Source organism: Platalea leucorodia (genome assembly GCF_965183815.1).
Source record: "Platalea leucorodia genome assembly, chromosome: 14".
Lineage (NCBI taxonomy): Eukaryota > Metazoa > Chordata > Aves > Pelecaniformes > Threskiornithidae > Platalea > Platalea leucorodia.
This window is the reverse complement of record NC_138836.1, coordinates 13,752,306-13,763,781: the sequence shown is the minus strand read 5'-3', so window position 1 is coordinate 13,763,781 and position 11,476 is coordinate 13,752,306.

Below are 11,476 nucleotides of genomic sequence, written 5' to 3'. Positions count from 1 at the left end.
CTTCAAGCTCACAAAATGCATGCACTTACCTTGAAGCCTTCCGTGGAGACAGGCCAGACTTGTCCCTGGGAGATTTTATAGTGTCTCATCTGCAGATGCTGCAGATGCTCCCCCTTTCTTCGGTCAAAATATTTCTGGCAAACCTTCTTTGGCAAAGCATTGTCTGGCAAACTAAGGGCATAATTGTCATTTGATTTGAATGATATAATTAGAACATTTTTATATCTTACTGACTATGTGAATACATCTATAAATAATTTGTCAAGAGTGTTAAGGAGAGAATCTAGACTACTCAAGGCACTTAGAGAACTTGGATGCAGGGACTTATGGTTCCTATTGCTTGCTTTCTCAGTGATTTGCTGCTTGACCTATGGTAGTTTCCTTGGTGTGTTTATATCACAACTTTTCAGTCACGCAAGGGGATGATAACATCTGTGATGCTTTAGGAACATATGCATTGAGAGGAACAGCAAAATTATGTCAAAAAACAGCAAATAATTGCTGTTAAGAACCACTTTTCAGTGGTATTTTCTAAAAAGAAGAAAGTCACAATGTATTACAACTGAGGTTTCTGTATAGGACGCTCTCAATAGTTGAGAGGATTTGAAATACAGTGAATGGGAAGCCTGAACCCAAGTAATGGGAGACTCTGCTTTGAAATGGAGCTCTGAATAGATTCCTGAGCTGACTTTTGAGGTATCAAATTAAAATATATGCTTGTGCATGCATAGATAACATATGCTTTTGTGCATATTTCATTTAAATATGATTCCCCAGGAAACTCTGCTTTCTCACTGTTCACTGTCTTAGACTTTTTACTTGCATTTGATGTATGCTTGCTCCTATTATTGTTTGCATAAATAACCAGTTCCCTCTGTGAAATCTCAAGTCCCAGAGGCTCCTATAGCCCCTCCCTACCTACAGCTCCCCAAAATAATGTGCCTTACCCTGCCATGCTTATAAACTCAGTCACATGTAGCACCTCAGCATACAGTTCCAGATATTATGCATTCTGATAAATCCTCAGTCTAGCACTGCTGTGCCATCAAAATATGCATATTTACGCATTCACAGTCCCAGAAAAATCTAACAACACAGTACTGCCTCTACCAGAGCATTAGAAGTAGCAAGCAGTCTTGTGTAATGCTGATGGTATGGGAAAAGGAGATTTGCTGGTAGACCAAGAGACTAACTGATCTAGTTTTAGGAAAAGGTGTAATCATTTAAACTTCTTCAGATCATCCAGATCTAAACACATTCTTCTCCTGGTCATTTGCATTTCAGTCATTAAAATATCCTAGTGAATAACACAGGGAAGAGGTTAGAAAAACAATGTCTGGGGTCCAGTGTAATATATAGCATCAGACAATGCCCTGTACTGCAGGACCCCCTTCCAAGAGTGCTCTGGCACTGTAGCACCAACATTTTGGGCCCCAGACTAGAATCCAAACCTAGAGCTCACCCCTGAGCTCACTACACAAGTTACAGGGACAGCTGAAATCTCAGAAGGCTAACCTTTTCACATGGATTAGGAAGAAGAGCTGCCCATTACCAGAGGACTAGTGTGGTAATTTTGAGTACTTGTCTAGTGCAATACAGTAATGTGGATGGCATTTAATATCTGATTTGAGCACGCAACCTTCACAAAATAATTCTTCATATAGGAATAGAGGCCTGCCAAATTTCCCTGTATGTTCAGCTGCCACTCACAGATTCTTGGAGAAAAATGAGGCATTCAGTTTTTGGGAACATATAGTGACAATGGCCTTGTCTTCCTTTTTGGTTGAACAGTAAACTCATACCAAACAGATTGCACTGAAGAGAGGTGGAAATTGTGCAGCTGAATTCCTTCCAGCTCTTGCCATGTCCAGCACTGAAGCCCTGTGTTAATATTTCTCCATGCTCATGCTGTTCAGGGAATTCAAGTCCCTCAAGTTTCCTGCTTCAGGCCCTTCACCAAGTCTCTCCTCATTTCTTAACAGCTGTCCTCTCAGGACGGTAACACCAACTGCAATTAAAAGAGGACTACCAGACTGCTAGAGCAATGGACGTAACACCAATAGGAGACCACAACTACTCCACACAGAATGGCCAAATGTTGTTTTGGGTTGCAGTACCAAAACTATATTTGTGGACACTGTCAGTGAGTGCTTCATCAAACCACTAGTTAGAGTGTGAAGGAAAAGTAGTGTTGACTTACTTGGTTCGAATACAGCTGTGGTCATAGTTGAAAATAAAGCTGTTTGTTTAAGAATTGAGCTATGGCAATACATGTAATATAACATCCTTGGAGGAGTTAAAATAGCCCCAAAAATCTAGTATGATAGTGTTTATAAAGCACAGAAATAAGGAATCAAAGGGAAGCAGTTCAGTTTTAGTAGACCAAAGACTACTTAATGATACCATAGTAGAGGTCCAGGGCAAAGGCATGCTGATTATCGAAAAGAACTGATAAAAGGCAACAGCCACTTCATCATAAAAACCAATCAGGTTAGTCAAGCGTGATTACTTTCCCTCAGAAATACACGTTGGCTGCTCTCAGTTATTTTCTTGTCCTTCACATCCTTAGCAATAAATACCAAGAAGACACATTCTGTGATCTTTCAAATAACGAAAGTGAAAATGAGCAGCTTACAGTTTCACTGATCCTTCTTCCTGCCTTTCTTAAAGATGGGCATAACATTAGCCTTTTTCCAGTCATATGGGACCTTCCCTGTGTGTCATCATTTTTCACCAATGAATGATAAACATAGGCCTTGCAATTACACAGGTGAACTCCTTCAGCATCCTTTGATGAGTCACACCGAGCCCCATGGATATGAATACTTCCAGCTTCCCTTAGTAATTCCAGCTTCACTAAGTGGTAGTTAGGACTTCCCCACTGTTGGTTATTCTTTTCCGTCTCAAACTCCATTGGAAGATGCAGATGCCTGGTGACAAGCTTTGTCTATGAAGACTGATGCAGAAAAGGTGCTGCATACTTAAGTGCTTTCTGTATCATCTCTCACTAGATGGACTCCCACATATTTTCTCTGAACTCCCTTCTGCATCATCCATGCAGAACTCTTATGCTTAATGTCCCGAGGTGCCCAAGGAATGTTTTATATTCCTATTTTGTAGCCAGTCCTTGCCTCCACCTTTTATACACTTTTGTGTTTTACTTCCTCAAGAAGTTTGCTGCTTAGCTAAGATGAAATTCCCAGTCTTCCTGCAGAAGAAGGTAGTTTGTTGCTGAGGTCTCTATAATTTTCCTTTAAACCCTAACCATCTCTCCTGAGCAGTCTTCTCTTTCACAGCTGCTGCCAAGGGTGTTCTAACTAGCAGTTCCCTGAATACAATGAATTCCGGTCTTATGAAGTCTGGAGTGCTAATTCGTTGCTTATCTCCCCAGCTTTCCACTAGATCCTTCACTCAGTTATCATGTGGTTGCCGCAGCCTGAGCTGCCATCTGGGATCGTATTTATCACTAGTTCATCTCTGCTTCCAGTACTGGGCATTGCGCGTCCAGTATTTACATTAGGATATTGTCATTAGCACACTCTAAGAACTTCTAGCATTGCTCGCCCAGTGCTGTTGCCCTCCCAGCAGATGTCCACATGGCTGAAATCTTCCCTAAGGCAGAGGAGACTTCTGCCTTTCTACTAGTTGTAGAAATCCTCCTTCTCTGCTTTGTCTTCATTGGGTCTATAACAGACCCCATCACAACACCCCTCATTTTCCTCCCATGTCTGACGGGATGTCTACAGTTTCACACTGAAGCTTTGCACAATCAAGGAGCACTTTAACATAAAGAATAAATCCTCCTCATCTTCCCTGTCTGTTCTTCCTAAACAGTCCGTACCCTCCCACGACGATGTTCCAGTAGTGCACACTATCCCACCATATCTCGACGATTCTGACCATGTTCCCCTTCTCCCTTGCAAAATTCCTACATTTGCAGTTATTCCTCTGTCACTGCTGGGCTTAAGTCCTCTTCCCATGATGAAGCTGATTTCATACCCTTGTCGTCAGATTAGTAGTCTCATTGCAAAGACCTCTTTCCTTCTTAGTCCTCAAATACAGATCTCCCAAAATCCGGAGGAACTCAAAGATGAAGTTGCTAAGCTTCCAAACATGGTGTGGAATCTCCTACTTAAAAATCCATTTGGATATCACAGGACTGCCAGGTGACTAATGTAATCCCATGGTATTAAAAGAGCTTATGGGGAAACCAAGGGAACTACAGTGTGGCAAGGCTGATGGCTACCCTGGACAAATCAGTAGAAATTATAAGATAGAACAAAGTTAATGGACACAGGAAAAAGAGACAGTCTTTCATGTGTATCTGTAAAGGGAAGTCTTACTTCACAAACCTGCTTCCTTCTTTGAAGGCCAGATAAAGCATGTAGATTTAGCTATCAAGACTGCATCTGTAATGCTAAATAAATCTGCTCCTGAGTGCAGTCTCTGGTATCAGACAAAATGGTGCAGGATGTCTTGCAACCAGCCCTCAGTGCTTGTGACTACCAAAACTGTCTGGCTGCATCAGCACTGCATAACCCTTGGCTTGGGTCTCTACTGTTTAGCAAATGCCTACTTTCCCTTTCACACCAACTAAATAAAGTATAAAGCCGTAGCTTCTCCCCTGAAGTTTTTAATAGGTGACATTAAACAGTGGTATAGAGGGAAAATGGTAAACTGCAGAACTGGCATCTGTGTGCACGTTGTTCACAAAAATGGAGCATTAGCTGTCAGAGCAGTTTTCAAAGGGAAAACCCCTTACCCTTTGGACTAGATTTGGAGGATACAGAAACTGAGAAGGAAACTATGAGAAAACAGATAGAAAAAGATTGGGAGGTCAATATGGGAAGTTCAGGGGAACTTTCAGGAGAAAACAAGACCTAAACTTTTACCCTTTCCTCCAGATGCTCTTTCTGGAAGATAAAGATTATATTAATTTGTATTTACAGGCAAACTAACTTGAAGAATTTTCTACCACAGATTTAAAAATCCTGGTCATATGAACACTCAGACAGGTATCTTGTAAAAAGCTCTGCGATACATACCATCTGCTTTGGATTTGTTTTAATTCATAGAAATTATCGATCCCACACAAGTGATAAATTTCTGTGACATGGCCTATTGGGCATTCCAGCTTCTTGCAAAGGAGTACTCCATAATTTGAATTACCAGATCCAGACTCCATACAGATTTAGCTCCATAGTTGTCAGTGAATTAGGCCACAGAAAACCAGCCAATTTCCTCTGTCCAAGCATGGGGCAGCTGAGACGACACCTGTCCTTGGGAAGAGGGATCTGCTGAAAGAGGCAGCAATGTCCTGATGCAAAACAAAGAGGGAAATGAATCCTGCCAGCCATGGACTTTCTGCCACTTCTGTTTCCATCCCTACAGGGCCTGGAGTCCATGAGGACTAGAAGCAAACCACAGCACAGTCAGAAGAGGCACAATGAGAGAAATTCCTAGAGACAGATGGTCCTGCACAGACATATGGTGTGGATGAAGTGCTGGGGTGATGACATCCAGGCATGCTGAAAACAGATCCAATCCCACTTTCTGTAAGTCCCTACGATGTGATTTCCTTCCCTTGTGCCCAGTGAGCATGAGCTCGGGAGAAAGAGGGGCACTCATCAGCGCAGGTGAAGTGTGAAAGTGGACCACTGTCAAAGGCTTCAGTATCTGCTCTGCTTCTTAGAGCAGCATCGTCAGCCTTGTAACCTGTCTAGTTAGAAGGAAATTCCAGGACCAGGATCTCCGTGTCACTGTCATGGAACCACCTTCAGGCCTCCTGCTTAGGTCCTCCACTCCTTCCACCCCCGACCAAGCTGACCAGGACCTCCTGTCCAGTTGCAATAACAGGAAAAGAAGCACGATTGCAAGCCTCTGGACTCCATTTCAGGCCCATTGTCGTCTTTTCTGCCCAGAGAGAAGCAACTAAAGCAAACCCAGCTGGGCCATGTGGGAATCAACCAGCTAAGTTCAAGAAGGCATCTTCTTGGGGGTCAGTACGCGCGGGGTAAGATTTAACCTTGGCAGCAGTGACTGCCAGTACAGAAAGGTAGCTGAGCTGGTGAGCTCCCATCTAAGCCTTTGACGGAGCACAACATCAGGGTCACCCTCATGTAGTTCATGCTTTCACAATAGCATTGGGTACTTTTGTTACTCTCATTAGATTCCTTTAACCATGCAGCCGTCTTAGAGCAGCCGCACCATGGATTTCACAGGCATTTTCAGGTGGTGTGTTCAAGTCAGGTGGGCATCCAGTTGGTGTATATAAGAACAGACTGTCCTGATCCATGGAATCTCCCCACCAAATGGAGGGTGCTTTCCAAAAGATAAGTGGTTTCCTCCTTTGCACTGAGCTCGCCCACTCTTTCATATGACTTTTCCTAAAGATTGGTACCAATGGTATTAAACTTTCACCCCCTGCAAAAGCGGAGGTAATTCATTCACATAAGCAATTAGCAGGAGATCTCAAGATGGCACTGATCTCACCCTGTCCCTTCAAAGTCATGTCATCAGCAGTTACCCTGGCAGGAGGCTTTGCAAGTTTTCCTCTTGTCCTAAAGGAGCTTAATGCAGAAGAAGCAGGGGTGCCAAAGACTGCCTAGGGCAGCAGCTTGCAGCTGTGACCAGGTAAGCCCACCTGTACTGCTTCTGGTGCACAGCATGAAATTCATGGTCTTCTCACCCACAAGCAATTTTTGAGCCTCCTGTGTGAAGGCCCCTAACGCTCATTTAAAGAGAGATCCCTTTGTCATCTCCCTCCCTTTAGTCAGCCCTAGGAGGCTGGAGAGAGCTGAGAGTTGCTCAGCTTCTGCTCAGGTAGGAAATTTGCTCTTGTGGATCAATGTTTTCCCTATGATTTTCCACTTGAGAGGCCACACCTATCGCAAAGGTAACACAACTGCCAGCAGCCACAAGTCCCTTCTGGAAGTGCAGGTGGCTGCCTTCTGCACCATGGGATACTGTCCAGGTAAGGTTCCAGCTTGGCTGAGTAGTGCCTTTATGAAGGTCAAGACCTGCAAGGTCTGTATAGCTATAGTGCAATGAGCTGTCATCTTTTGCAGTGCTACACTCAGCCTGTCCCAGTTCCACACAGCTGGATGAGTGTTCTTCTCTGCCAAGTATCTGCACTTCCAAGGGGCAGGAGTCCACAAGCTCCCTCATCAGCTTCCACTATATCTCATCATTAGGATCAGATCCAGGAAGGAAGGTTGAATTGATCCACAGAATCAAAGTAACTATGCCACAGGCAAGAAACCACCCAATTGTCCTCCAGTATCTCACAGGTGATTGCCCAGATGTTCTTGCATCTCTTAGATTGTAATTGCCCTCAGTATCTTGCAGCCCCTCTGCTACCTTGCCAAGGAGAATTCAAGGAGAACTGTTCCAGGAAATTGACTGTGTTATTAGGAGCTTTGCACCATGAAACAAGGAATGGGGCAACTGGGCAGCCGACAATACATTCTCAATCCATTAACATGTGGAGATTCAGCACTTGTCATCTAATTTTTGTAAGAATTACAGTTCCCTCTTCTGCAGCACCTGAGCTGCAAGAAAACCCAAGGATTCTGGAGTCCACACATGGACTGAAAGTTGGCTTGTCAGAGAGGATTTTGAATGCCCTAGTACCAACTAAAGAGTAGATTGTCTGCCTCACAGGATGTATGACATTCTGAAATTTGGGTTCAGCTTTCTGGCATCACGCTCCTCCTGTTTCTGAGAATGCCAGCAAAGTGGGAAGGGTGAGACCCAGCAAAAAGAGCAACGAGTTCAGAGTAGAGTACAGAAGCCCGAGTTACCTTGTCTCCAAATCAAAGCTCGTCCCACCATTAGCTACCTTCTGCTGAGCAGCCCCATAGATAGAGCATTTGACTACGAAGTGAGAGGGCTGTGTTCTTCATTCTCCTCAGCATGGGAGGGATGTGCGTACTCAGCATCCTTTCCTTGTCTCTGAGATCTTGGTCCTTTACCAGTAGGTAAGGATGTGTTCTGGGTGGATGCACCGTGCACAGCCCTGCCTTGAAGCCTGGCCGCTGTTCAGGCAGGCACACTGACTCTCTTCTGAGTTAAATCCCCTTGGTGTGTCACCAGTTGTCTACAAACACATGTGGTACACATTATTAACAGGGATAGTAGGTTGAGAAGATACAGTTGAAAAGGTGCTTTGCTAGGATACATTTGTGAAAGTGTGCTTTTTTCCCTTAGGCTGCTCTGTTATGTGTGAGTTAAGGCATTTATAGTTCTCTAGTAGGCTATGACATCTTTGATCAGTTTTAACAGCCTTTTCTGCTAAATCATACCTCCAGCAGCATACTGAAGATTCTGTTCATCATCCTGACAATTTTAGCTGAGAAGGTGACTTTTTTCATAGTCTACATTGTAGCTTATGGTGAGATGAGCAATCAGCTCTCACTTATCAGACAAGGTGAGAGACCCAGGTGGTGAGATAGATCAGATTATTTGTGTTCTACAGAAGCCACAGGGAGCACTGTGCAATCTGAGTTATGTGAACAAAGTGTCTGTTCTGCAGTGATTACCAACAAATAACTGGATGCATTTAACAGTGCTTGAGGTTTTTAGGTGGGCTGTTGTTCAGGAGGAAAAGGTCTAATTCAATCCATACTCATACATCTGCATAGACCAGATCCTGAGCAAATAACGCAAACTGAAACCCATGCTGGAGACTAGAGCGTGATGCAGATACTTGTGAGGTGCTGCAGAACGAAAGCTGATTTTGAACCAGGGTTACTTGCCCTAGTTGATCGTTGAAACACTACCAGGTGTTTCTGTAGAGACCTCCCAACAGATTCTCATTTCTGAGAGTACAGGCAGCAGGAAAGAAATTATTCAGCTTGAGGAGCAATTGTTCTGATTTATTTTCCTGCTTTTATTTCTGCAGGCTCTTTCTCTTTGGGATGCTGAGACACTGCCTTCATCTGTTTCATTTCTCCTGTGTCTGCTAAACTGTCTGACCCAGAATAGTGAATGGCAGCCATTGCCTAAGCCCTCTTAGGTATCAGTTAGTATTTGCAGGAATCATTCAAAAAGGATGTTGTTTCAGCATGGATTGCCTAAATTCACTTCCACCAGGAAATGGGTATTTGGTATCAGTATCCTTATATTTGAGAAAAAAAAATATTTTATTCAGTGCCTTGATTCTACCTTAAAAATATGTATGGCAATGTGAGACCTGGTTACTAGAAGACCACTTTCTGGTCTAATGCTTTTTCTTGCCAGATTCTGTAACTCATACAGAGTGGAATAGTATCCCCCCCAGAATAAATGGCATCATTTCTATTCTGGAATCAGGGTATTAACATACAGCACTTTCCAGGTAAAAAAAAAAACAACACCATCACCCCAAAACAGCAGAGGCTGGGATAGTGACAGACCCTTTCCCGGGAGATACAAAAATCATGTGGAATAGAGCTACAGTTACGACTCTTCTAGAAAGAACAATGATATAGGATGGGGTCTGGAGTTCTCTGACTTGCTCATGATTTTCCCCCCAAAAATAACTCAAACAGCTTCTTGCAGGATTTTCAGCTTGCAAGAGCTGTTGTCGGCTATGCTGTCATTATGGTAGGGCCTGCCTAGAAAGATCAGTTTGCTCTGTAGCCTGTGATGGACAGTCTGACAGAGAATGCCCAGCCTCTGCTGCAGCAGCATTTCTGCTGCCCTCTGTGTAAAATGAGAGCCTACAGGAATATTAGCACAGGACAAGCAGAAATGTCAGAACACTGCTCTGTAGCAAAACTGCTCATCCCTACACTTCTGCTAGGATGTGGCTGAACACTGAACCCTGGAGATGGTAAGAGCACATTTTCCATATTAAAAGGTTATTGATCAATTCAGTCTAGATCTGCTAAGGTGCATGCTTTCAATGTTATGTGCAGAATGTACTCAGTCTATATTTTTGATGTGTCATCTGGTTAGGAAATGTGCCATTAAACTAACATTTTTGATAAATATGGCTGAAGGAATGGGCTGAGAGAACTGCTGGAAGCAATAAATGATTTCCCAGGAAGAACTACTGAGGATCATAACTAATGAGACTTAAAACCTGTAGGCTGAAAAGCAGTATGGGCCATCCATTCTTTGCCATGGCAAATGTAAGCAAAAATTTCTGGGTCTACATGTGAGCACTTGTGAAGACAAGCTGATGTCACAGGCTGACCATGAAGGGGCTATAATGGCCTTGCTATCCCCTGTCCCTCCTGCTCTATTCAGAAACTAATTTCTGCAGATCTTAATGCAGTTGTGATGTACCTTCACTACATGTCAAGGAAAGTGAATGCCTCTGTCCTAGGGGGAACTTTGATGACAAATTTGTTGCTAAGTAGCTTCCCACAGAGTGGTATTCTTGGAATGCCCCTCAGCATGAGTTAACTGAACATGAGAGGCAAATAAAACCCACAATCTGGGATTAGAGGATGGGCAGCTTTCAAATGTGCACCACAGGTGCACCATTACTCACACTCCTCCTGTCTCCACAGCTAACATCAGCGGAAGAGATCTGGGCAGTAAATTCTGGCCAAGGAGATGACATTCAGGATGCCCTTTCTATCACCCACCAAAGCAGCTGAGGGGCTCCTGTTACAGAGCAGGTGAGTGGGGTGGGCAAGCTGGGAGACCACTGGGTAGAAAAAGGTAATTGAAACAGCAAATAGCTGGAAGAGGAGGAAAGAAGGGGAAAGAAATGAAAGTAAGGAAGAAGCGTGGTATTAACCATTGCAGGCAACTGTAGCATAACCTGAAATAAGCTGTACTTGTGAGATGAAAGGCCCATGTAGCCCAGCCTTCTGTCTTTGAAAGTGATGCCCAGGAAGGAGCGGCATCTTGCCTAAGGCAACATAAAAACGGCACTTCTCTAAAACTCTCCCAACTCGCAGTAATTTGTATTTATGAAAGCCCTGAGCAGGACAGGATGTCTGGGTATTTAACAGCTCATGGTGGATTTTTAACTGATTAATTTGTCGAAACACTTTTTGAACCCATGAACTGTTGTCTGAATGTACGGCATGTTACTGTGATCCTCTACTGAGGCTAACTCATAGGAAGAAAACATCCACGTATGCAGTTCTGTTATTGTCTTTGAATGAGTGTTAAAAATATGTATCTTCTGCGCGCTTCATATGAATTTTCATATGAATTCAAATATTTGAGGAAGTAAACATAGCAATTAAACTGCAGAGAGCATCTCCCAGGTGCTAAGGTAGATTGTGTTATAGCTAATCTGCAGTACATATTTGTGCTACAGCAGGCTATTTTTGTTGTAGTATTTTGAAGGGAATTTTTTTTCCAAACACTAAGGCTCCTGCCACTTCAGAGACTCCACCACAGCCTCCTATGTAATGTTAACAGACAGATTTCCTTGGTGGTCAGCCTAAAGGTTTCCTTAATTGCTCTATGCATCCATCTGAGATGCCGAGGGAAGGATACAAGTCCCTGCTCCTCCTGAAGGGCAGATCAG